The sequence below is a fragment of the Narcine bancroftii genome, chromosome 8, assembly GCF_036971445.1.
Source record: "Narcine bancroftii isolate sNarBan1 chromosome 8, sNarBan1.hap1, whole genome shotgun sequence".
Lineage (NCBI taxonomy): Eukaryota > Metazoa > Chordata > Chondrichthyes > Torpediniformes > Narcinidae > Narcine > Narcine bancroftii.
In genome coordinates, this window is record NC_091476.1 from 150626373 (window position 1) to 150654022 (window position 27650).

Sequence of the window (27650 nt, forward strand, 5' to 3'; positions counted from 1 at the left end):
TTCCATTTTAATGTTCTCACTAGAACACAGAACTGTTCAGAACAGTACAGGTCCTACTGCCCTAGATGTTGTGCCGATCCATATATTCCTTAAAAAAATAAACCCTACCTACCCCGTAACCCTCTATTTTCCTTCCATCCATGTGCTTGTCTCAGAGTCTCACATGCCCTAATGTTTCAGCCTCCACCAACCCTGGCAAGGCATTACAGGCACCCACAACTCTGCATAAAAAACTTAACTTGATGTCTCCCATGAACTTCCCTAACCACTTTGTACAGATGTCCCTTGGTGTTTGCTATTCCTGCCCTGGGAAACAGACACTGGCTGTCCACCCTATCTATGCCACTCATAATTTTGTAGACCTCTATTAAGTCTCCATTCATCCTCCAAAGAGAAAAAGTTCCAGCTCTGCTAACCTTGCCTCATAAGACTTATTTTCCAATCCAGGTAACATCTGGTAAATCTCCTCTGCACCCTCTCCATAGCTTCCACATCCTTCCACATGAGGTGACCAGAACTGAACGCAGTGCTCTAAGTGTGGACTCACCAGAGATTTGTGGAATTGCAATATGACCTCTCTACTCTTGAACTTAATCCCCCTATTAATGAGGCCCAGCATCCCATAGGCCTTCTTAACTATCTTATCAACCTGTGTGCTGGCCTTGAGGGATGCATGGTTTTGAACCCCAAAGTCCTTCTGTTCATCCACACTCTTAAGTAACCAACCATTAACCCTGTACTCAGCCTTCTGGTTTTACTTCGAAAATGCATCACCTCACACTTATCTGGATTGAACTCCATCTGCCACTTTTCTGCCCACCTCTACATCCTGTCTGTATCCTCTTGTAACCTTCAACAACCTTCAGCTCCATCCACAACACCTCCAAACTTTGTGTCATCCGCAAACTTACTGACCCATCCTTCCACCTCTTCATCCAGATCATTTATAAAATCACAAGGAGCTGGAGTCCCAGAACAGATCCTTGTGGCACTCCACTCATCACTGACCTTCAAGCAGAATACTTTCCTTACACTACTACTCTCTGCTTTCTACCTGCAAGCCAATTTTTTTTATCCACACAGCCAAAGTTCCATGGATCCCATGGAATCATGATTTTCTGAACGAGTCTTTCATGGAGACCTTGTCAAATTCCTTTCTAAAATCCATATAGATCACATCTACCACACTACCATCATCAATTTTTATTGTTACCTCCTCAAAAAACTCAATTAGACTCATGGGGCATGACACTACCTTCACAAAGCCATGCTGACTATCCTTGAGTAGTCTGTACTTCTCCAAATGCTCATAGATCCTATCCTTAAGAATTCTCTCCAGTAGTTTTCCCACCACTGATATAAGACATACCTGTCTATAGTTCCCAGGATTCTCCCTATTACCTTTTTTAAACAAGGGGACTACATTAGCCATTCTCCACTCCTCCAGAACCTCCCCTGTGACCAAAGAGAACTTAAAGATCATAGCTACTGCTCCAGCTATCTTTTTCCTCACTTACCACAACAACCTATGGTATATAGCCTCCGGGGACCTATCAATCTTGATATTTTTAAGTGGATCCAATGCTTCTGCTTCCTTAATCTCCACATTGTTCAGCACACAGGCCTGTTCTATTCCAACCTCACCCTGATCAAGATCTTTTCTGTTATGAACACTGAAGCAAAGTATTCAATTAGGACCTTCCCAACCTCCTGCACCTCAAATAACTCAATGACTTTGTCCTGTCCTTGAGCACCTCCCTCACCCTCCCCACCTCAAAAAAACCTCTGTGCCCATCCGGTTCTAGCCTCTAGCCCACCGTCAACCATCTGCATCCATATTGTCCATGCCTTGAGCTTCCAGGCCCTGGCACTTCCCAACCTTTTTACCCTCCCTTCTCATCACTGCTTAGAACCAAACATTATTGGTCACTCATTCTGATATCTCCTCTTGACCACATGCCAAAAGTGCCTGATAACATTTCTGTGAGGTATCTTTTGTCATCAAAGACTCTGTCTAACAATATTTTATTGGTGTCAAGCATCCTTAAGTCTTAACAAAATGTGAGCAGTTACTACACACACTTGCTTCTTGCTGGGTCAGTGACGTCAATAGTGAGAGCGTCCACTTCCTACACTTAACCACATCCTGGGGTTTTCTTTGTCATTTTGATAAAGGCTAAATATTGCACAGAGAGGCTAAATTTAGATTGTCGCCCACCTATTCTGACTTGCGTGGGCCGCAGGGGCAGGGAAGTGAATGGGCGTCGTGAAATGCCATTTTTGGTTTTGCACTTCCACTGTTGTCGGCTGAATAGGCAAATTTGTTTTTGCTCTTTCTCTTGGCTCGGTGAAACCCAAAACTCATTGTGTTTCCTAAGTGAGAAGGAGAGAAGCATAAACGTATTGAACAAAGGCATTGTTTTTTCTAACCTCACCCACCACCTCTTGCAGACAATGTTTCAAAGCCCGTCATTGTGAATTAGATGAACTGCCTTTTATTGATGTGACAGTCCAAAATGGAAATTACAATGGATCATTTTGATGGGCACTGATATTGTGATCTCCAACCTTTCCACACTCGGCGGTCACTGCCTTGGTTGTGTCCTCCCTTAGTTGGGGCGGCACAGTTTGTGTAGCGGTTAGCGCAACGCCTTTAGAGCGCCAGCGATCGAGACCGGGGGTTCGAATTCCGTGCTCTCTGTAACGAGTTTGTACATTCTCCCTGTGTCTGCGTGGGTTTTCCCCAGGGGCTCCAGTTTCCTCAAAAACATACCCGGGTGTACGGAAGTCGGGTGTAATTGGACGGCACAAGCTTGTGGGCTGAAATAGCTGAATGTCTAAATTTAAAAAGTTACATTTTAAATTTCCAGTTCATATTCAAATTGGTTCCACCCTGGTGGCTGAATGACTAGAATGGTTGAAGTCATATCTCACACAAAGAAAGACAGTAGAAGTGATTGGAGTTCAATCATCCCTGCTCCACATTAACAGTGGGAGTGCCCCTTAAAGCAGTGTCCTTAACCCAGAATCTTCTGATGTCTGTTGATATTTTTTTTACCCCAAGGCCTTCTAATGTATTCCATAATGCTTCCATCTTTATGATTCATAATTTAGATTGTTTCCAACACAGTGCATTGGAACCTATGGTGAGTGTGTGGCTGTCCAAGCCCAGAGTTCAGTTCATATGGTTGGTGGCTCGCTGTGCTGAGATCTGTGGATGCTGCACCACCAAAGAGCCATGGTGTTTGACCTACAATTTTAATTACTTGCTTTACCTTTTGCACAAAGTGAACCCATCAAAAGTAGCCTAATTCTCATCCATCTTTTGTAGTTCAAATTCACCCTTTTAAAAATTTGTCACACTTTCTCTTTCTTACCCTTTATAACTCTACTTCTTTAAAAGTTTGCATGGTCTGGAATCAAACAGTGTTGGAGGAAACTTCCTTGAAGTCTTGGAACTTTTTTTTGCTCTATAAATTCAATTCAAGGACAGGAAGTGATCACGTAGCTCTTTAAACACGTTCCGTTAATTCATCGAGATTGCGGCTGGTCTGTAGACTAACTCTAAATTGCATTTGGTCTATAATCATTGAATACCTTTGGCCAGGTATTCACATGTTCCATTTACAGCTTCTTGTTCAGCGTCCTATGGGGGAAGTTGGTGGACAATTAGTCTGAGGCAGCTATTTGCAGCTGGTGCACTGCAGAAGGCTTGGGAGGGGATCATTCTTAGTGCCAGACCATGGTCATACTCTGAGCCATTAATGTAAGGATTCTAGCAGGAGTTCAATGGCAATAAGAGGAAGAAATTTGAGTTGTAGTTTAATTCTGGTGAGATTTGTCACAAACATTGAAATTGTGAAGAGAGGAACTTCAAAAGGGTGTCATTTCTTACAGATGTTCTGAACATGGTGAGCAAAATTAGAGACCAGAATATTAAGATAATTTAAGATAAAAAGAACAATAAGAAAATGTGATCTTGCTACAAGTAGAAATGTGGGGATAGTTTATCCAATAGGGACAACTATCAAACACTTAATTTTATCATTATTTTGTATCCGCAGATAAAGTAAGAAATCTGAATGAATGTTGAGAACCTATGCAAGGAAAAAGAGGAAGAATCTGAGTTAATTCCAGGAAAAGTCGAAAGGTAAATGAGTTCTTAATTGGTGTTTGAACAATGAATTTATTGGCTTTTGCTGCTACGTTGAGTTGTCAATCTTGGCAGTATCTCTTTGATCTGTTGTACTTCTGATTTGGAACCTTGTGAATTGCAATGTCTTTGGTCAGACATTGCCAATTGGTTGTTGCCCTCTTTCACAGTTGTTATTTTATTTATGAATTTTCCTTTGACATGCAGATGCTCACAAAATCCACATGTCAACATGAACATGGTTCTTTGTTCTAATTGGAGATTGCTTAAGCTGTTGGTGTAACTGGGTACAGCAGGATTTGTGTTACAGGTAGCAACGCTACTAGGATTGTTACTGAAAATATAGAGTCCTGAATTAATGGGTCAACTCGGAATATAGTTGATGTAACTGAGGAGCTTTGAAAAAATATTATTTTTGTTGACACCCATTTCATTATTGGAGTTGAGAGTGAAAACAAAGCTGAAGTTTTAACTAATAAATGACCCCGGCAGAGGATAACCCTGATTGGCTGTGGATGATTGAGACTGTTGTCAATAATGGTAGCAGCAATTAGTGTTGCTGCCTCACCTCCAGCAACCTAGGTTCAATCCTGACCTCTGGCGCTGTCTCTGAGGAGTTTTCTGATTTGTGCAACGGCACGCTGGATGCCTCCAAGGATGTGAGAGTAGGTTAATTAGCTACCATGAAATCACCTCTTAGGGGGCAATGGTAAAATAATCAAAAAATGCGAGAGAATACATTACAGGACCACAGCAAATAAAGAGGAGAAGGAGGCTTAGAAGATTGTTCTCCTGGGAGCCAATACAAACCTAAAGGACCATTGGGGCCTCCTCTGTGGTAATAAGAAAATAAAAGCTCTTTGATGTTGTCAAAGTTCAATGTGACATAGAAAGATCATGAGATTAATATTTCCCAATGTGCATTTCAATTTCCTTTCATTTCAGAACTTTGTTACATTCAAGTTACTTTCTCAGACTGTAGCCATGTGGGGATGGGTAGAATTATAAAAGCTGTCACTCAGAGAAAACTTCAGTGAAAAAAAATTCACTGACCTAGGATTCAGGTTCATGTAAAGTGCCTTGTGCCTAATACAGAAGAAAAGGACTCCTGCTTTCTCTGATTGCCAAAGTATTGATCACCCTGTTGGACATTTATGTGTTTGTTTTCTTGCTCTCTGCCCCTTCTCTTTTTCGTTTCTGCCCCCCCTCCACATTCTGTATGATGGATAACTAGCATTTCCTCAACTAAAATAATCTATAAATCTGATTTTTAATTTAGACATTCAGCACGGTATGTGGTCATTCTGGCCCAGGAGCCCATGCATCCCAAATACACCAATTAAACTACAACTCCCTACTACCCCTGTACGTTTTGAAGACTGGGAGAAAACTGGACAATTTGGAGGAGCGACTGTATAAAATCCTTACAGGCAGTGCCAAATTCGAACCCGGGCTGTTGGTACTGCCATAGCATTGTGCTAACCACTAATAAAACTCTACTGAAGGAAGAACTCTCTAGATATAATCTTGTGTAATAGTCGAACAAATCTTTTACATTAAGAAATAAAAAAAAATACTTCAAATGCTCTTGCCACCACATAGAACCATAGAACATTATATTACAGCACAAAAACAGGACCTCTTCATCCCCTCTAATCTGTGCTGAACCATTTTTTTTTTTGCCTCGTCCCACTGACCTGCACCCAGTCCATAGCCCTCCATACCGTTCCCATCTATGTACCTGTCCAAATTTCTCTTAAATGTTAAAATTGAGCTTGATTTCACCACTTCTGATTGAAGCGTGTTTCACACCCTACCATTCTCTGTGTGAAGAAGTTCCCAATCATGTACCCCACTAAACATTTCCTCTTTCACTCTTAACCCGTGTCCTTTGGTTTGTCTCTCACCTATCTTCGGTGGAAAAAGCCCATTTACTCTGTTTAACCCCGTCATAATTTTAAATACCTCTAGCAAATCTCCCCTCATTCTTCTATGCTCCAGGGAGTAAATCCTAACCTGTTTAACCTTTACCTGTAACTCAGTTCCTGAAGTCCAGACAACATTCTCGTTAATCTTCTCTGCACTCTTTCTATCTGATTGATATATTTACTGTAGTTGGGTGACCAAAGCCGCACACAACACTCCAAATTTGTTTACACCAATATCTTACAAAACTTTAATGTAACAGCCCAACTCTTGTACTCAATAAATTGATTTATGAAGGCCAATATGCCATATGCTCTCTCTACATCACTTTCAGGGAATTATGTATCTGATTCCCAGATCCCTCTGTTCTACAATACTCCTCAGTGGCCTACCATTTATCATGTTTATCCTTTCTTGATTTGTCCGTCCAAAATACAATGCCTCATACTTGTCTGCATTAAATTCCATTTGCCATTTTACAGCCCATTTTTCCAGCTGGCCAAGATCCCTTTGCAAGCTTTGAAAACCTTCGCTGCTCACAACACCTCCAATCTGCAGTGTCATCTGCAAACTTGCTGATCCAATTTACTACATTATCATCCAAATTATTGATCTAGATGACAAACAACAATGGTCGCCGATCCCTGAGGCCCACCACTAGTTACAGGCTCCAATCTGAGAAGCAATCATCCACCACTCTCTGGCTTCTCTTGTCCAACCAGTCTCAAAAATCCAGTTCACTACCTCACTATGAATACCTAGTGTCTGAACCTTCCTGACTAATCTCCCATGTGGGACCTTGGCAAAGGCCTTAATAGTCCATGTAGACAACATCCACAGCCTTTCCTTTGTCAACTTTCCTGGTAATCTCCTCAAAAAAACTCTAAGATTTGTTAAACACAAACTACCACGCACAAAGCCATGTTGACTATCCAATTTCTTAGCAAACCTTCCAATAATTTACCTACTACTGGCTCACTGGCCTATAATTTCCATGGTTTCTTTTGGAGCCTTTTTTTAAAAACTGAACAATGTGAGCTACCCTCCAATCCTCCAGCACCTCACCCGTGGCTAAGAACATTTTAAGTATTTCTGCCAATTTCTACACTAGCCTCCCTCAGGGTTTGAGGGAATATCTTGTCAGACCCAGGGGATTTATCCAACCTTATTTGCTTTAAGGCAGCAAGCACTTCCTCCTCTTTAATCTGTATAGGTTCCATGACCTCACTGCTCATTTTCCTTACTTCCCACGACTCTATGCCCTTTTCCTAAGTGAATACTGATGAAAAAAAAACATTTAAATTGTCTCCCATCTCTTTTTGCTCCATACAAAGCTGACCGCTCTGATCTTCAAGGGGACCAATTTTGTCCCTTGCTATCCTTTAGCTCTTAATATACCTGAGGCTCGTCATGGGGCACATCAAGCTCCATTGCCCCCATTACTAGACCCCCTGCAGTGCGCATACAGATAAAACTGCTCTAAGAATGATGCCATCGCCACTCCAGCTAGCCCTCACCCACCAGGAAAACAACGACACATATATTCGAATGCTGTTTATTGACTTCAGCTCAGAATTCAAACCGATCATACCATAGTACCTGATAAGGAAGTTGGGCCTGCTGGGTCTAAACACATCTCTCTGTAATTGGATTCTTGACTTCCTGCGGGAAGCCCTCAGGGAATGCAGATCAGAAACAACATCTCTAAGACCATCACACTAAGCACAGCCACCCCCCACCCACCCCCCCCCCCCCACCCAAGGGCTCTGTGCTGAGTCATCTGCTGTTCACTCTGCAGCTAAACACAGCTCAAATCACATCATCAAATTCGCTGACAACACAACCATGGTGGGCCTGATCAGTAAGAATGACAAGTCAGTGTAGAGATGAAGTTCATTTGCAAACAGACTGGTGCACAGCCAACAACTTGTATCTGAATATAAAAAACCCCAAAAGAGGTGGTTGTCAACTTCAGGAGGGCCTGGGGGAAACCATACTCTGCTGACCATTGATGGCTCCACCATTGAGGTCATCAAGAGCATCAAGTTTCTTGGAGTGCACTTGGCAGAGAACCTCACATGGTCCCTTAAAACGAGCTCCATAGCCAAGAAAGCCCAGCAGCGCCTCTACTTCCTGCAAAGACTGAGGAAAGTTCATTTCCCATCCTTCATCCCCACTATATTCTACAGAGGATGTATTGAGAGCTTCCTGTGCAACTGCATCACCGCCTGGTTTGGAAGCTGTACCCCCTAGGACTGCAAAACCCTGCAAAGGATAGTGAAATCAGTGGAAAAGATAATTGGGGGCTCTCTTCCTTGAATGAAGGACATCTACAACACTTGATGCAGGCAGAAGGCAATAAACATTGTGAAGGACTCCACACACCCCTCATGTAAACTGTTCTCCCTTTTGCCATCTGGCAGGAGGTCCTGCATCACTCGCGCCCTTAAGTTCAGATTAGCCAACCGTTTTTCTCCCAAGCCATCAGACTCGAACTCCCAGAACATTTGATGATCGGGTACTGTGCACTGTTAATGGATCAGTCATAATTTTTTTTAGATATTTTATTTTTGTACAAAGTAAACTTTCCAATATCAAAGTGTGTGTGTATGTATGTGTGCGTGTGTGTGTGTATATATATATATATATATATATATAGATATATATATATATATCTATATATATATCTATAGATATATATATAGATATATATATATATCTATATATATATAACTTTTTCTTACAAAAAACAAACATAACAAAACAAAACAACCCCTTCTTCCCCCAGCTCCCCCACCCATTTTCGTAATATAAATCCACACACCATCAGGGCTCTCATTTATATTAATCGTAAAAAATTCTATATGAGGATGTCACTTGTATTTATATGATAGCACCATCTATTATTGATCCTTATTATTATTCTTGTTTCACTTGGGGCCCTATATGATCTAAATATGGCTGCCGCATACGTCATATTTGTTCTTTAAGTTTTATTTAAATAGTAAAATGGAATGAATGATTTGGCTGGGGAATGCACCTAAATTTATAACTAAGTTGTACTGTGCTCTCCAGAATGAAAGTGCAAAACAAGGTTTACAGAGATCGAGAGAGAGAGAGATGGGAGTCGGATCTAGGTGTTGCTACAATGGAAAGGTGTTGGTCTGATTGGTGTTTGGAGAGCATGACATCAATTATAAATGAAATTATATCTCACATCCTAAGAAACATACAAATTGACCGAGTCAAATATAACTGCTGGTGAGCCTTCTTCATGGCTGCAATGACTTGAAGGACTTAGGATAGATCTTCACAGATGTTGACACCCAGGAATTTGGGTGTCAACATCTGTGAAGATGTTTACCTTTCTGACCCAAGCTCCAATCCGCAAATAAATAAAAATGTGGCATAAGAATTTAAAGACATTGCTGTTTTTAACTCATGGAGTTTGCTGATAGTAATGGCAAGAAGATTAATCTTCCATCTTCCAGAGTCGCTCTGAGCTATTGAGTTGTTAATAAGCTATTATTCGAAAACAGTACCTAATCTGTCCTACCATTGAAAATAGCATGGAACAGAGCCATCCTGCATGTAATTCATTGATTCCAGGTTGTTTGGTTGGCATGTGATGACAGGAAAGCATTGTTCATGTTGTACATGGGATAGCAATCTGTGGTGGTCTGTGAGAAGGGCCAGTGTAGACCAAGAAGTTATGCTGAAGGAAGTGCACACCCAGTGCCAGTCAGTGGGACTTTGTTTCCAAGCTAACGTGGGGAGAAAGGGGTGGCTAAAACTGCAGTAATTTTAGCCAACTCTGCGATTTGTTGATGTACAGTCCGTCCTCCTGAGGCAAGCCAACTGAAGTGATTGCAACATCTGTTTTTAATATCTGCAATTTTCAAATCTAAGAATAATTACTGTATTGTGAAAAAGCTGACAAACTGTTTACTTGGACATTGTGATTCTGAATGTTCCAGGAAATTTCTACCTTAATTATTGATGAAACTGGAAATTCATCTCCAAGCCTGCTTTCAAAAATTGAGTGGAAGAAAACCTTCTCAAGAAAGTTATAATCCCCTCAGCATTAGTTTTATATTTCACACTGATTCCTCACTCACTCACTCTGTGGTCATGCCCCATTTCCTTTCAGTCACCACTCACATGATTCACTCATCACTCGCTCATTCCTCATCCATGCTCAGTACCCCCTCACTGCACTCACTCCTCACACTCTTGGACTTATTTTCTGATTTCAATATCGCATTACCATGATGATACATTTCAAGGAGAGATGTTTCTGACATAAATCCCATTAATGGCTTCACTTAAATACAAATGCCCCAAAGTCCAAGTTTCTTTCCCAAACATCCATTGTTCACTGCAAGACATCAAATCACAGGTGATGCAAGATTTGGAAACTCATTTATTTGGTCTCGCTGTTCACTCCATGTCATGTTTCCAATTTTGTCTCATGTGGGTGGGGCAGAAATAGATACTTCCATGATTTACTAGGATGTTGTCAGGTCTTCAGGAGTTGACTTACAGGGAAAGATTAAACAGGTTAGTACTTTATTCCTTGGAGTGAAGAAGAATGACAGGAGATTTAATAGAGGTTTATAAGATTTTGAGAGGTATAGATAGAATGGATATGAGTAGGCTTTTTCCATTTAGATTGGGGGAGATAAATACATGAGATCAGAGTTTTAAGCTGAAAGGGAAAAGGTTTAAGGGAGCATTAGGGGAAAGTTCTTCACTCAGAGAGTGATGGGAAAGTGGAATGAGCTGCCATTTGGTGTGGTGAATGCAGGGTCAATCTTAAGTTTTAAGAATAAATTGGATAGAAACATTAATGGGAGAGGTGTGGAAGGATATGGAATGGGAGCAGATCAATGGGACTAACGAAATAATGGTCATCACAAACTAGAAGGACCAAATGGCCTGTTTTCTGTGCTGTTGCATTGTATGGTTCAATGAAGCCTCCCTGCACATCATCAGAATGCAGCCAGTTGTCCACTTGGGTTGTTATCTCTCAGCTCTGTCGTTGGACCAGTGTGTCAGAACAGAATCAATCATTTGTGATTTATCATGAAAGGAATTTCCAACATTCAAATAGCATCTCCTATAAAATTAACATTCCAAAGTTCTTTGTAATGGATGAAGCACTTGTTGTGGTCAGTTATAATAAGGTAACAGATGAAAGACAATCTTCACAGAGTGTGTCCATAAACACCAGTGAATTTTTGATTGGAATATCTAAATACATTAAAACCTCTGGTATCTGGCCCCTAAGGGGATCGGTAGATGCCAGATAAATGAATTTTCCGGTTGCTTGAGATTGACTCTTACAATGCCTAACAATGGACCTGCATTAAGAATACACAGTTTAAATGACAAAAATACCATACCGTACTTATATCGAACAAACTTCATTTGCATGAATATATAAACCTTAAAGCATTTAACTTTATTTTCAGTCATATTCTTTGAAAACATTCAATAACATCATAATTAAACTCTCTACCCTACTTTTACAGATGAAGTCTTACTAATATACTTAATAATATACTAAAAACAGTGGCAGATTAACTATCACCTGGGCCCCTAGGTTGAGCTTTATTAAGGCTCCTCCTGACCTTGCCCCCTGCCTCACACTTCATTGAAAAGGATAAAGTGATGTTCACTTGCATTAAGTAACATATTAGATGTCTCCAAAGTGGTCGATATCGACCCCTGGGGCTCGATGGGACTATCCAAGGGGTTGAAAAATGCCAGGGGGGGTCAAAAGAATTGAATGCTGGGGGTCGATTGAACTTTTTGGGTCGAAAGAATTGTAGAGCCCGAGGTCCCCGCTCCTGCCTGGGAGCCTGAGGTCCCTGCGCTTGCTGGGATCCCACGGTCCCTGCTCCTACCTGTTTGGGAAAGAAACTTGGGCTTTGGGGCATTTGTATTTAAGTGAAGCCATTAATGGGATTCATGTCAGAAACATCTTTCCTTGAAATGTATTATCATGGTAATGCGATATTGAAATCAGAAAATAAGTCCAAGAGTGTGAGGAGTGAGTGCAGTGAGGGGGTACTGAGCATCGACGTGCCCCTCGGACTGGGAGCCCAATGTCCCTGCTCCTGCCAGGAGTCTAACGTCTCTGTTCCTGCTGTGAGCCCGACATCCCCGCACTGGCTGGGCCCCCTCCCTTCCAGGCCCCTAGACTTAAGCCTATTCATCTTAATGGTTAATCTGCCACTGACTAATAATGATAAAAACTCTTACTAATCAAGGTTAAAGAGACACATTAAGAGAGTCACTCCAATAGCAAGAGGCATCAACCGGTTCTTCATCCTAGGCAATGACATTTTATTCAAACACAACTTTATTCAAACAGTGGCTACGAGCAAAACATGACCAAGGCAGTCTGCTGGCTGAATAATTATTCCTCAAAGGTTCATGTGTTACTTCAGAAACATTTACTTCGACAATTTTAAACTTTTATTTGAATTTTTATTTATTTTATTTTTTTAAATGTATTTATCTTGCTTGATATTTTTGCCGGTTGCTTGAATTCTGGATAACAAGGGTTTTACTGTACCATTTATTCAAGAGTTAAATGTTGGTCAGGACACAGAGTGAAAGCCCCTGTTCTTTGGAATACACCTTTGGATGTTTTACATCCCGCACAGAAGATCAATCCAGAGAAGTGTGAGGTGATGCATTTTGGAAGGACAAACCAAAAGGCTGAGTACGGGGTTAAAGTTCGGTTACTTACGACTGTGGATGACAGAGGTCCTTGGGGTCCAAATCCATGCATCTTGAAAAGTCATCGCCCAGGTTGATAGGATAATTAAGAAGGCCTATGGGATACCGGGCTTCATTAGTAGGGGGATTGAGTTCAAGAGTAGAGAGGTCATGTAACAACTCTACAAATCTCTGGTGAGACCACATTTTGAGTATTGTGTACAGTTCTGGTCACCTCATTATAGGAAGGATGTGGAAGCTATGGAGACGGTGCAGAGGAGATTTACCAGGATGTTACCAGAATTGGAAAATAAGTCTTATGAGGCAAGGTTAGTAGAGCTGGGACTTTTTGCTTTGGAGCATAGAAGGATGAGCGGAGACTTAATAGAGGTCTACAAGATTATGAGAGGCATAGATAGGGTGGACAATCAGTGTCTGTTTCCAAATGGAGGAATAACAAAGACCAGAGGACATGTGTAAAAAGTGGTTTATTGGAGACATCAAGGGGTGTTTTTTTTATGCAGAGAATTGTGGGTGCCTGGAATGCTTTGCCAGGGATGGTGGCGGAAGATGAAACATTAGGGGCATTTAAGAGAATCAGACAGGTGCATGGATAGAGGAAAAGTAGAGGGCTACGGGATAGGGAGAGTTTAATACTTTTCTTAAGGAATATATGGGTTGGCCATAGGACCTGTACTGTGCTGTAGTGTTCTCTGTTCTATGCTCTAAAGCAACGTTTCAGTATTTTATTGGAAAAGCAGCTGTGCAGAGAGCCCTGAGCGGGATTACATAACCGGGTCTCTGGGGCAGGACTTGAACCTTCAGCATTCTGACCCAAAGGGAAGAGTTCAACCAATCAAGACACAGCTGACTCCTGTGACAGAGCAGCAGGGAAGCACTCCCTGTCATGACTCACACATAAAGAAAGGCTTCTCGATCAAAGCCCTGGAGAGCAAGAGAGGTCTGTGAAACTAGCAATCAAACTGGAGAGTGGGGACTAGTGAAAGATGATGCTCAATGCTGTGTGCTATGTGTCACTTCAGCATCTTCTGATCACATCAATAAAGACAAAAGGTAATCATATGCTCTGGTTTTCTGAAAGTACCTAAGCATTTGTTGTCAAGCCTCCTCTGCGGTTTGGTTGCTTTCACCATTGCGTTTTATGGTGCCCAGTATTTTAAAAAGTTATTCACGAGAAAAAGTCCACTTGGAGTTTACATGTGAGACAATTCATGATTAGTTTTTGAATGAGGCATGGAAGAAGATTCAATTGAAACTGTGTGAAACATGAAAGTCTGCAGACTCTTTGATTCTTGTATAAGTATAGAAATGCAGGTCTCACAGTGTCCATAAGATGTAAAGATATAGAACCAACATTTCAGGCCTGAGCTCTCCTTCAAGGTATGAGTAAAAAGCAGGCTGGGGCCTGAATTAAAAGGCTGGGGAGATGGAAAGAAAGGGCAGTGGGGTGGGGGGGTGGGAATGAGCACAGACAAAAAGGCAAAGTCAAGAGTTTGTCTCTTGTGATGCAGACGGAGTAATCGAGAAGGGTGCAAGTGTTGCTAGAGATGGACCACTGAGAGTTTGTCTCCTGAGGTGGAGACAACAGAGAATGTGGTCTGTGCTCTTCCCCTTGCCCTTTTTTTCCTTCTCCCTACACTTTGAATTCAGACACTTGCCTGAATTTTACCCATACTTTGATGAAGGGCTCAGGCCCGAAACCTCAGTTAAATATTTGTCCTTCCTATGGAACCTGCGAAACCTGCTGAGTTCCTCCAACCTTTCTGTATTTTTAAATGGATCTGTGAAGAGATAAATTACTGAAGGAATCTTAAATGAGTATTCACTTTAAATAACAAAAATAAAATGTTGTCCATTTAAGACACAGTCAGCGTTACTTTATTATTTCTCAGAGGGCTGGGACTCTCTTCCTCTCTTTCTGAGATAAAGGGGTTTTAAATTGTTTTTTTGCAGGCAGAGTTAACATTACCACCAAATCAGCATGGCCTTATTAAATGGCAGAAAAGGCCATAGGACACAATTCTCCTGACTGGAAATAATCGAAAGATGGAAATGCATAGGAGAAAGAGTAAGAATTGTGATAACTTCAATGTTTCATATCTCTCTCAATGTAACTCCTTTAACTCCACATCATTGAGGTTGATGAACTCCTAAAAAACTTACTTCTTGCTCACCTTCCATTTTAATTCCTTCATTTTCACCACCTTACCTTCAGTTACCTCATCCCTAAATTCTGAAAATCCCTCCCCAAACCCCTTTGCTGCTCATTAAACCCCACCCCCCCCCCACACCCCTCCTTTAACTCAACCTTTGGTAACCTGTTCTATCGTGTCTTTATCCCATAGTTTTGCTTGGTAGCAGCTTTGTGATTTTTTTTACAAAGTGAGAAGTGAGTGCTAGAGAAGTATAAACAGTTGATTTTTCTGTTTAAAAACATGGTGGAATTGTTTGAGAGGGGATGTAAATACTGTCCAGAATAGCCACCTGTACTTCGATGCCTGTGGGGAGAATACTGTACGTATCTTCATTCTCATTAACTTTTACATCAACTTGGTGCTTGCAGTGTAACACTCCTGCTGCTCAAGTTTAGATAATTTGTATGGGCTCTTTTAGTGCCTTTTGGTCATTACAAAAGCTAGGAGAAAGGACAAAGCAACCTTGCAAGATAAAACCAAGATGGAGAGAAAGATGGGATGAATCAGAGAATAGCATCCAGAGTTCTTGTATTCTGCACTCTCTGCTCCCTTATTACTTCTCTTTGTCTCATTTCAGACATAGTTTGCAATCATACCAGGGTTAAAATAGTTACATTGTGAGAAATGTTATGGTCCATGGACTGTGGACTGTCATTGTAAAGGATGAATTTCTGCTCAGAACTCTGTGCTACTTGTCGTACTGCTGAGTTCTGACTTGCCAATTGGTTGGAACTTTTGAGAACAAAGGGAGAATCCAGCTGTGAAGCTGAGAGCGGCAGTTGGAGTGGCAGAGGGCAGCTGGAGAGTTGTGTGAAATGCACATGCCTCGTAAGTGAGGATTCATAAATTGGCTGCAATGCAACATCAGTCATTTTTCTCTCCAACGTTCAATATCGCATCCTTTGTTATCAGTTAAAGAAGTGAACTTGGACATTGAACTTTGGGATTGAATTCTGTGGACTGTGTTTTTTGGACTGACTTACTTGACTGAATGGGGTTTTTGGGGATTTTTCCTTTTTGAATATTGGGCACAGACTGTAATGGTCTGGGTTTTCCTCATACACACCATTTTAATAAATATATGATATCTGCGTATTTGCTTGAGATGCTCATAGTGGGGTTAATTATGTTAAGACATTATATTGTCATTAATGAATGTAGAATTAAATTTTAACCCTTTTGAATTGAGTCTTCTGTGTGTTACTGGTTTGGGATGTAACAGAAGACATGTATTTCCTTTCCTACAGAATCATTTATCATTTATAAATTTAGTGCTCAGAAACCTACCGGAGGTGTAGGAAAATTGGGTGGCATGGCCTCATGGATCGAAAGGGCCTGTTGCCATGCTATATGTCTAAATTTAAATTTAATCTTTTTAATGATGTAGCAAGGAAGAAGGCTCTTCCATGAAACCTATGTCACCCAATTACACCTTCTTTCTTTGGCTTGGCTTCGCGGACGAAGATTTATGGAGGTGTAATGTCCACGTCAGCTGCAGGCCCTTTTGTGGCTGACAATTCCGATGTGGGACAGGCAGACACGGTTGCAGTGTTTGCAAGGGAAAATTGGTTAGTTGGGGTTGGGTGTTGGGTTTTTCCTCCTTTGTCTTTTGTCAGTGAGGTAGGCTCTGCGGTCTTCTTCAAAGGAGGTTGCTGCCCGCCGAACTGTGAGGCACCAAGATGCACGGTTTGAGGCGATATCAGCCCACTGGCGGTGGTCAATGTGGCAGGCACCAAGAGATTTCTTTAGGCAGTCCTTGTACCTCTTCTTTGGTGCACCTCTGTCTTGGTGGCCAGTGGAGAGCTCGCCATATAACACGATCTTGGGAAGGCGATGGTCCTCCATTCTGGAGACGTGACCTACGCAACGCAGTTGGATCTTCAGCAGCGTGGATTCGATGCTGTCGGCCTCTGCCATCTCGAGTACTTCGATGTTGGTGATGAAGTCGCTCCAATGAATCTTGAGGATGGAGTGGAGACAACGCTGGTGGAAGCATTCTAAGAGCCGTAGGTGATGCCGGTAGAGGACCCATGATTCAGAACCGAACAGGAGTGTGGGTATGACAACGGCTCTGTATACGCTAATCTTTGTGAGATTTTTCAGTTGGTTGTTTTTCCAGACTCTTTTGTGGAGTCTTCCAAAGGCGCTATTTGCCTTGGCGAGTCTGTTGTCTATCTCGTTGTTGATCCTTGCATCCAATGAAATGGTGCAGCTGAGATAGGTAAACTGGTTGACCGTTTTGAGTACAGTGTGCCTGATGGAGATGTGGGGGGGGGGGGGGGGGGCTGGTAGTCATGGTGGGGAGCTGGCTGATGGAGGACCTCAGTTTTCTTCAGGCTGACTTCCAGGCCAAACATTTTGGCAGTTTCCGCAAAACAGGATGTCAAGCACTGAAGAGCTGGCTCTGAATGGGCAACTAAAGTGGCATCGTCTGCAAAGAGTAGTTCACGGACAAGTTGCTCTTGTGTCTTGGTGTGAGCTTGCAGGCGCCTCAGATTACACCTAATTAACCTACAAACCCCATTTTTTTGGAGGATGGGAGGAAACCAGAACTCCTGGAGAAACCCATGTAGGCCACAAGGAGAACAGACAAGCTCCTTTCAGATAGCTGCGCTAAGCATGCCACTGAAGATTAGGAGGTGATCTAATCAAGGTGTTCAAAATGAAGGAGGGTTTTGATGAGACCAGTTCGTCTCGTGGGAGACGTAACCTTCAAAGTTTGAGTGAGGGTGTTCAGAGGGACGTCAGATAAAATGTCATTGCACATAGAGTGGGAGGAACCTGGAACTCTCTTCCCCCACAAAATGTTTTTGATGGGGTTAATTTCAAAATAGCAATTCATGTGTCATCAGTGAAGGTTGGATGAGGTTAAGAAACAAATTGGCTGTGACCTAACAGAATGACATAAACCTGGTGGTTTGATTGTTGGCTCACACTCTTACATTCCTGCTGTGAGGGAAGTCCCCTAAGGAGAACTTATCATCAAATTTAACCTGTTTTCAGATTTTATCCAACTGTTGGCATTAGTTTTGGCTACTCACAAGCAAAGGCTGCATGTTTTTTTTCCCCCCGTCTCAGTTAGAGTTGTGGGCAGATCCATTTCTCACTTGTATCTGATGGCATGTTCCAACATTAGTTGGATTTGACTGCATGTGGCAGTCCGATAGTGTCAGGGGCTTTCCCTCACCTTTTGATGGCTACTTCACAGGAACCTCACAAACCAAGTTTAAGTGCACAGTGTCAGAAGAGCTAGTACTAAAATGCTTTGTCCCTGCATTGCTCTCATTTTTAACATCTTACCTGATCTATACTTGAAGATTTTGCTGTCAGTGTGAGAGTGGGGGAGGAGATCAGGTTTCTTCTCATCCTTTTCCGATTGTCTTTCACCAAGAAAGATCTGTCTGCAAGCTTCAAAAACTGTCCTGCCTCTTTTCAACTAGCTCATTCACCATCACTGAGTGTTCATGCTGATTTCTGGTCTAATGCTTGCAATGCCTTTCATTTTTCATCATTGTTTTGGTATCTCTTTATATCTTCAACCTCCCTTTAACAACTCTAATCTCTACCATCCCTAAAATATGTTGAGGTCTCACCTTGCCACATCCATGATTTAATTGATCTATGAATGAAGCTCCTGCCCTTTGCAGACCATATCTTAAAGAATATGATTCCTGTCCTGAAACACTCGACTGTTCGTCTTTCTCACTTCGGACAATCCTTAAAACCTGGCTTTTTCACCACCTTCATGTCCACTTGTTAGGCTCAATCTCAGATATGCTTTGAAAGGACTCCTGTGAAATAACTTGTAATCATATATTTAAAGGAGCTTAACATTTATGTTTGTTGCTTTTGCTTTCCCATAACCTGAAAGATTTATTTATGTGAAAAAAAATGCTAATCTTGACTGAGGGCTTCTAAAATTGACTTTCTAATCTAGGTTACCGATAGGACATTGAACTCTTATTGCTGTCAAAAGCCAAATCATGATTAATCTTAAATCTTTCTATCCATTCAATGATATTGCTCCTAGGTTCAATTTTGGTATCCATCTGAAAGTTTCTCCTGATGCCTATTTTAAAGAAAGCAGTTGGATTGATAGACTAATTTTTTTTTAAATGTAATTGAATTGATATTTCAGGACAAAACAAAACAGTAGATTTATTTTTAAGAGTTTGCCTTTAAAACCTATTTCTCTGTTTGAACTATTCCATTGCTCAATGCCAATAAAAAGGTGATTTTATATTGAAAATATTTTTTAAAAATTCAGAGCTGAAATAAAACAGAAATTCTGGAAACACTCAGCAGGCCAGGCAGTATATATAGAAAGAGAAGCAGTGTTGGTGTCAGGTTGAAGACCCTTTGTCAGAACTGCTTCTTTTATCTACTATCATTCTCAAGATGGTGATACTTCCACCATCGTCTTCAGTTGGAAGTTCCAGATCCTGGACAGTGGAGAAATATGGGGCCATCAACACTCGAAACTCATTTCTTAGTGTTGCAGTTGGAAGAAGTGAAACATGAAAGTCTTCAGATGCTGTGATTGTAATCAAAACACAGAAATACTGGAGGAACTCAGTCAGTTTCGCAGTGTCCATAGGAAGTAAGGATATATTACTGATGTATCAGGTTTGATCCCTTCTTCATGGGTATTAGTGAAAAAAGACAGGCATCTGAATTAAAGTCTGGGTAAAGGGGGAAGAATGGAAGGGGGAAGAGTACAGAGAAAAGGTGTTAAATGGACATGATAAAAGGAAAGGAATGGAGAGGGGGCTAGAGGAAAGGAGATGAGAAGAGAATGGTGGGGGGGGACGGGCAGAGAAGTTTCTAACAGAAACTGGAGAATTCAATGTTAATCCCATCCGGTTGGAGGGTGCCCAGACGGAAGATGAAGCATTGTTCCTGCGATATGCAGATAGTCTCAGTTTTGCAGAGCACAAGACTTTGGACCAACGTGAACACGTCAGCAAGGGAATGGGACAGGGAATTGAAATGGGAGCAAGACTAGGGAATCGAAGCACTTTGTCAGCAACCTCAGTCTGCTGGGTAGGGTGGCAGAGTAAGTTCTGACATTAGGTCACCAAACAAGAGTAAGTGTCCGGGATGTTGCTGCAAATTCCATTATTCAAATTGATTAGTGACAGCTTTTAATTATAATTTAGGCATGGTAACAGGGCCTTTCCAGCCCATGAGCCCATGCCTCCCAAATATCCCAATTAACTTGCAACCCCTGTACGTTTTGATAGGTGGGAGAAAACCAGAACACCCGGGGAAAACCCACGCAGGCACAGGGAGAACGTACGAACTCCTTACAGACAGCACTGGACTGGAACCCTGGACACTAGAGGTGTAATAGCATTGCGCAAACCATGCCGCCCAATGTTCTATTCTCCTGAGTGGAGCTGAAGACTTGCTACACTGGGATTGCAGTCACTGTCAAGGATGAACTTGCAATCATGTATTTAGTAGACAGATTCGAATTATTTGTTCTGGTTTCCAAAGTGGTGGCTGGGCTGGGGGAAAGAGATATCTGAGCTTTGCCTAAGTTCCCCTTCTTTCTCCCAATGTTTGGCTGAAGATCTCACTACAATCTTTGAAGAAGGATGAAGGCATAAGATCTGAGAAACTGCCAAAACCACATTAAATGCATGAGAATCTCAGTGTTTTTACAAAAGGCCTAAACAAAAATTCGCTAACATTCAATGTTAAATGCTTTGGAATATTTTTTAGTTTTATATTATCTTAAAGCCAGCAAAATGTATCCAGATATTTGAAACAAATCCCTTCAAAGAGCTCTTTCTGGTGATTGTTTAATGCCAAGGCTGACTTTTTTTTTAAGTACCTTTCACCGCAGCAATGCTATGAAGGAAAAGCTTTTTATTTTTGAAATATACTGGATACTTTAACTCAAAGTGAACCATAGAGCACTACAACACAGAAATAGGTCCTTCAGCTCATCTTCTCTGTGGCTGAACTATCATTCTGCCTGTCTCATTGATCTGCACCCTCCATCCAAAGTTTTCTTCGATGTTATAATCGATCCCGCCTTCACCACTACAGCTGGCATCTTGTTCCATGCTCTCACCACCTCTGGGTGAAGTTCTCCCAAATGTTCCTGTTAAACATTTTCCCTTCACCCTGAGCCTATGTCCTATGATTCTTGTCTCACTTCGTAGAGAAATCCTGCTTGTATTTACTCTCTCCACCATTTTGCATGCACTTTGTACCATTCATGGCCACCCTCCACTACACAGTAATAACTGTAGTGGAGAGAGTGGAGAGTACCAAGTTCCTTGGAGTTCACTTAATTAGTGACCTATCGTTGACAGACAACATCTCCTCACTTGTCAGGAAGGTGCAATAGCGATGGTACGTCCTGAGAAGATTGAGGCAGGCAAGATTACTGGTGGCCGTCATCATGTTAAGCTTCTACGAGAACTCTATCGAGGGCATCCTAGCTGGCTGCATCACAATGGGGTACGGTTACTGCAGAGAAATAGATCGGAGGTCAATCCACAGGATCATGAGTGGTCTCCCTCCCACTACCATCGATGTGATCTACCTGGATTGTTGTCTGAAGAGGGTGCGCAAAATCATTGAGGATCCCTTCCACCCCACACATAGCATCTTTTAGTTGCTCTCATCAGGAGTATCTGAGCCAGCACCGCCAGGCAGAGAAATAGTTTCTTCCCTCGGGGAGTGAGAATGCTGAACAACCGAAGGAACTGTTCACACTAACAATCCAAGACTCTCATATTTATGAAACAATATTTATTTATTTGTTTATGTGAATACTTGCCCTGCATGTGTATTGTTTGTCTGTATGTGTGTTATGTCTAGTTGTGTGTCTGCATGTTTTGTTCTGAGGACGCTGTTTCATTGGGTTGTACTTGTGTAATCAGTTGACAATAAACTTGACTTCATTATGTCTGCAGAAAGACTTCAAGGCAAGAATTCTCTTTTGGTTTTACTCCTGATTAATGGGAGCTTGATGAGCTGCGTCAACATTTGCACAATAGGGCAAGACCCCACATAAAGAAGGTGCCCTTTGTGATCATCTTCTGAATTCCCAACCACCTCACCCAATACATACCATCACTTCCAATGACCATTCCCACTCATACTAGCACAAGGAATGGTGCTCACAACTGGCCTTTTAATCATACACTCTGGTACTTTTGGCGACTCCAGATCCTGGATTCTGGAGCAGAAACAACTGCTGGAGGAAAAACAGGTCAAGCAGCCGGTGGTGAGGGGAGGAATTGACCACATTTTGACCCTACATGAGGAACAAGGCCTTCAGAAGAAGTGGAGATGCACTTGGTACATTTAAAAGAAACATTTAGTTGTGTGACTGGCAGATCGAACAAGTAGCCAATCACCGGGCTTCTTAATTGAGTGAGCTGTTAGCAAAGTGCGTGTTGGAGGAGGGGTGGGAATATGCGCTGCATGCTTAATTACACAAGACATGAAAACAAGGCTGGAATGCTCTTGTCTGCCTGAATTATGCCGAGGCCATGACCTCAGTGGTGATGGGGTGGGGAGGGGAGGTGAGGAGAGCGAGAGAGAGTGGAAGGGAAGGAAAAAAGAATTGGTGAATCTTCCCCTGCATGGTAAAACATTGAATAGTTGCTATTCATTGAGTTCCCATTCACTAAGAGGGAGAACGAGAGAGAAAGGAGACCAAACTGGGATACCTGGCTTGAGACCATTGCATAGATGCAGCCAGCCGGAAGGATCTCCGACTGGGAAAATCCTTGTGGCTGAGAGCTGCCAAAAGGCACGTCACAGAGAGGGGACCAGTAGCATTGTAAATCAAGTTGTCAAGCAGACAGCATATGTGTGTGTGAGTAATGTTCCCTTACAGAACGTTTCTCTCTCTCTCTGCCCTACTGGACAACAAGTCAAAAGCAGAGGCAGCTTTAACACTTTCACTGCATCGATTTAAAAAAAAACTATTTTACCAGCTTGGCATTTTCTGATGAAATAATAGCCTGAATGTTCATTTATCCCAATCATAAATTCTGTTGCTCCTTTGCTCAGCCTCTATATTTCTTGCTCCATCTATCACCTACTTCTTTCTGAAAGGTGGCTCCTCTTACAGTCCCCCACAGGAAAAACAAAAGCGCTTCACAGCCAGTGAGTTTCATTCGGAAATGTTATCACTTGTAATTTCAGAAGAATTGAATCATAATTGCACAGAAGAGCAAAGGCTTTGATCTGTCCAGTCTGTGAATCTTCTTAAAAAGCAATTCCATCACTACCGTTCCTCTATTCTTTCACTCAATTGCCTATCCAATTCCCTTTCAAAAATCCTGATTCACTTGTATCCCCAAATGGAATCAAATTCCAAATTTAAATTCCTAATAGACTGTAAGAAAGGCACATGGATGCAAGAACAATAGAGGGCTGTGGATGTAATTTAGGGAAGGTTTAGATTGTTAAATAGGTTTATATAGGTCAGCACAAGCTTTTGAGCCAAAGGGCCTGTACTGTGCTGTAATGTTCAGTTCTGCTTCCTGCAAGCTCTGCAAACAACAGTGGAGTAAGAGCTGAATATTACTTACCTCTAAATCATACACCATTTTTCCGGCCATTTGGTCTCTGACCTCAGCCTTTACCCATCAATCCCTCTGAGCGTTCCCCCACTCCACCACTACCGATGCTATCTCATTCACTCTCCTTTACAGAAAGGGCATCTGGAGAAGGAAGATAATGCATGGGTGAGAAAGAATGAGGCTTGGTGTCCAAGGGAATGAATGGCTTGTGCTTAGCACTGCAGGCCCAGCCTATAACATAGCAATAGCGGATTAAAATACAAAAGTCTACACCGTGATTGAAGTAAAAACACAGTGCTAGAGAAACTCAGCAAGTCAAACAGTACACTTTATATAGCAAGATAAAGATGCTAACCAACGTTCTGAACTTGAGCCCTTCATCAAGGTATGAGCCCAAAACGTTGGTTATGTATCTTTATCTTTGCTCTATAAAGTATATGGCAAATACCTACATTTTGCTTATTCCTTATGAAGAGCTCAAGCCCAGAACGTTGGTTATGTACTTTTATCTTTGCTTTATAAAGTATGACGCCTGCCTACATTTTGCTCATACCTTGGTAAAAGGCTCAAACTCCAAACGTTGGTTATGTATTTTTATCTTTGCTCTATAAAGCACGGTGATCAACCTGCTGAATTTCTCCAGCATTGTCTCTTTACATAGCAACAGAAATCTAAAATTGTTGTTCCACAAAATTGCAATTTAGATCGAGTCTTTACGTTACAAGTTATTTCCATGATTGTAATCCTGATCCCTCATTAATTCAGAGGAAGTGGTCCTCATCTACTTGCCCTTTCATCCATTTACATCCCATATTCCTCTCTCTAAAGCTTTTTGTTTCTTTCCCTCCTTTTGTTTTGTCATCTTGAGAATATTAACAGATGAGATGCTTTTGGAATTCTGCATTTTTATGAAGAAATGGACCAAAATATTGACTTTCTGTGCAGAAATCATCAATGATGACAATCTGTTCAATTGCTCCCCATTCCACTTCATGACACTGCGAAGTGCCTTTACCATGTAGGGTAGAATCAGCCTTAAAAGAAGGACTTGTTGCTTTGGCTTGTGTTTGGCTGGTTTTTCCATTGCCTGCTTTGAACAATGGGCCCACTGTTGAATGGAGCCACAAAGCTGCCATTCATCCAAGGAGTTACAGTGACATCAGGCCCACTGGAATACAGTTGGAGCTGGTATGCACATTCGCAGGTTTATAGCACAGCAGTTGTTGTATTGTATCCAATTGTTTTGTCCCCTTCCTATAGGAGGATAGACTTGCTGCAGAGGGAGTGCTGTGAAGATTATGCCAGAATGGTTTATAGGGTCGTGAATTTGGAAAATGACTGAAAAAAGCAAGGCATCTTATACTCTAGAGAAAGAAGAGATGACCTCACTGAAAGGGACTGACAAAGCAATAGCAGGGAGGATCTTGCCCCAACTGGGTTGTCTACAACTCGGCGTCACAGTCCTAGAAAAAGACTAAGGGGAGATCTATCTATCTATCTATTCAACTATCTATCTATTTAGCTATCTATCTGTCTATTTATGTATCTCTTAATTTATTTATCTCGGTTTATATAATTATCTGTCTATCTATTTATTTATTTATTGTCATACAGCCCTTGAGCCCATGCTGCCTCGTTACACCCAATTGACCTACAACTCCAATACATTTTGAAGGGTGGGAGGAAACCGGAGCCCTCGGAGAATACCCGTGCAGACACTGGGAGATCATGCAAACTCTTTACAGACAGCACCGGATCCAAACCTGGGTCGCTGGTGCTGTAACAGTGTTGCACTAACCGCTATGCTAACTGAATCAAAATGTTTGGGGTTCTCTATCCCCCAATGCTGTGGAGCCTCAGTCATTGATTGCAGACACCGGTAGTTCTTATACAGGGATAAGCTGGAAAAATGGTATTGAGGTAGAAGATCAGCCACGGCAAATGCTCCATCCCTGGTTCTGTTTCTTACATTTCTGGGTGGTGTTTTTAATTGCCTTTTAATCTTTAAAAGCACAGAATCTGACATGGTGTCAATTGTCACAGTACTTTACTTCTGAAGTGTGGTTCCACTTCATGAAAACTCACTTGAAAGAATCTGGCTTAAGATGGAAGGAGCTTGTATTCCTTTCACTATATCCAAATGTACTTGGCAGGCAAGTGTACTTGCTTTTGTAAGGTCGAAAATGTGGAAGCCAATTTCTACACAGCAACTTCCCTCAAACAGCAACACTATCGTAATTAGTAGTACCCTCTCTGAAGATACCAAACATGTTAGGAATGTCCTTTCTAAAATATCCCTGGGAGGTATAAACACAGTAAAATGCTGGAGGTCTCACAGCGTCTTTAGGATGGAAAGATATATTACCGTCGGTTTGGGCCTGAGCCCTTTTTTATTTTAAATTTTTTATTTTTCACACTATGAACCATACTCACCAAAATACACACAAACATTTCCCTCTTGAATATACGCAGTGTCATTTTCTCCCCTTTTCCCCCCTCCCTTCCTTCCCTCCTTCACCCCCCCCCTCCCCATTCACTCAACATTCAACATATATGATACATTAAACCCATTAAACAATGTAATCACGGGCCCTTCTTGAAGGTAAAGTAAAGAGTAGTCAGGTGCTGAATTCAAAGGCTGGGAAGAAGCTTCCCCTTAATCGTATCAAATTAACACCATTTTTTCATTGGTCTTTTCTCCTCCTCCTGTACTTTCTTCCCTTCTCCCCAGCCTTTGAATTCAGACAGCTGCCTTAAAGTAAAGCTCAGGCCTGAAAGGTCAGTAATATATTGTTACATTGTACAGATGCTGCGAGACCTGCTGAGTTCCTCCAGCATTTCTGTGTTTTTACTCCAGTCAGAACGTCTACAGTCTTTCGTGTTTCACTGAATGGTATGACCCCCATGTCACCAATTGATTGGGTGACGATGTGTTGTTACCTAACAGTTGCCAGGGCTTCAATATAGTCCTCATTTTCATTTACATCTGTCAATTTTTACACATACAATCATGTGTCACTTAACATCCACATTACGTTCTGTGAAGTAGGACATAATGTGATTTGGACATTGTGCAAACACCATATTATATACTTCATAAACATATATGGGACTGTAGTGAAACTGTAGTGCACCTGTAAACTTTTTATTTGTAAGTAGGGATCAGAGTGGGGACTGACTCAAGGCTGTGGGGAGAGAGCGGGGCAGTGGGATCAATGTGGGGACGGACACGGGGCTGTGGGGAGAGAATGGGGCTGTGGGATTAGTGGGGGACCGACAAGGGGCTGTGGGCAGAGAGCGGGGCAATGTGATCAGTGTGGGGACTGACGCGGGGCTGTGGGTAGAGAGCGGGGGCAATGTTATCAGTGTGGGGACTGACACGGGGCTGTGGGGAGAGAACAGAGCAGTCAGATTAGTTTGAGTATACAGTATACAATTTCCTATAGCTAGTGATCACTTTTTCTAAATTGCTGCGGACTTGCTCACGGTAACTGAATAATTATGGGACCACAGACGTATATGTGGCTGATGTTGCCCAAACAGACGTTATGCAACGCATGACTGTAATTACAAGTGTATGCACTGGTTGAGGGGTGATGGAGGAGAGGAAGGGTTAATAATTCTGAGGAAGCTCACATTAGCTGCAAATGCAGGAGAAAATAAAGTTGCTAGTTAAGAGTATGAAACGTTGTAAAAATTGTGTTCCCCAGCAATTAATTTTTTTTTACCACCATTGAGATCTGTTCCAAAATTTTTCAAAAGGGAAAATTTGCCCCAAATGCATTTGTGCCTTTAGGAAAGAAAGAGTGGGTAAAACTATCACTGTCCTGTATCTTACCATTGGTTTTATCCTGGACACATCATGGCCTGGACTAGGCTGACTGCTGTGCAAAGAAGAAAGACACACATTTATATAGTCCTACCACACAGTTCTCGGTCAGATCTCCAAGTACTACACACACAGCCAATGGCCTGTTGTTTTTGGCAAGCACTGTACGTGCAAACAAACTGCTCAGTGACTGGCCAGTGACTGGCTTTAGCAGTCCTTGTTCATTGGAGGCATCTTTGCTA

At 41.9% G+C, this 27650-nt stretch overlaps 1 long non-coding RNA gene across 2 annotated transcripts in view; it reads left to right on the plus strand.

The window, feature by feature from the left end:
* LOC138741892 (uncharacterized) overlaps positions 1-27650 on the plus strand; it is a 212582-nt gene that overhangs the window by 151814 nt on the left and 33118 nt on the right. For both annotated transcript variants that reach the window (XR_011343852.1, XR_011343853.1), the window contains one exon: positions 4065-4150. This is a non-coding gene — a long non-coding RNA (uncharacterized lncRNA). The remainder of the gene's footprint in view (positions 1-4064; positions 4151-27650) is intronic.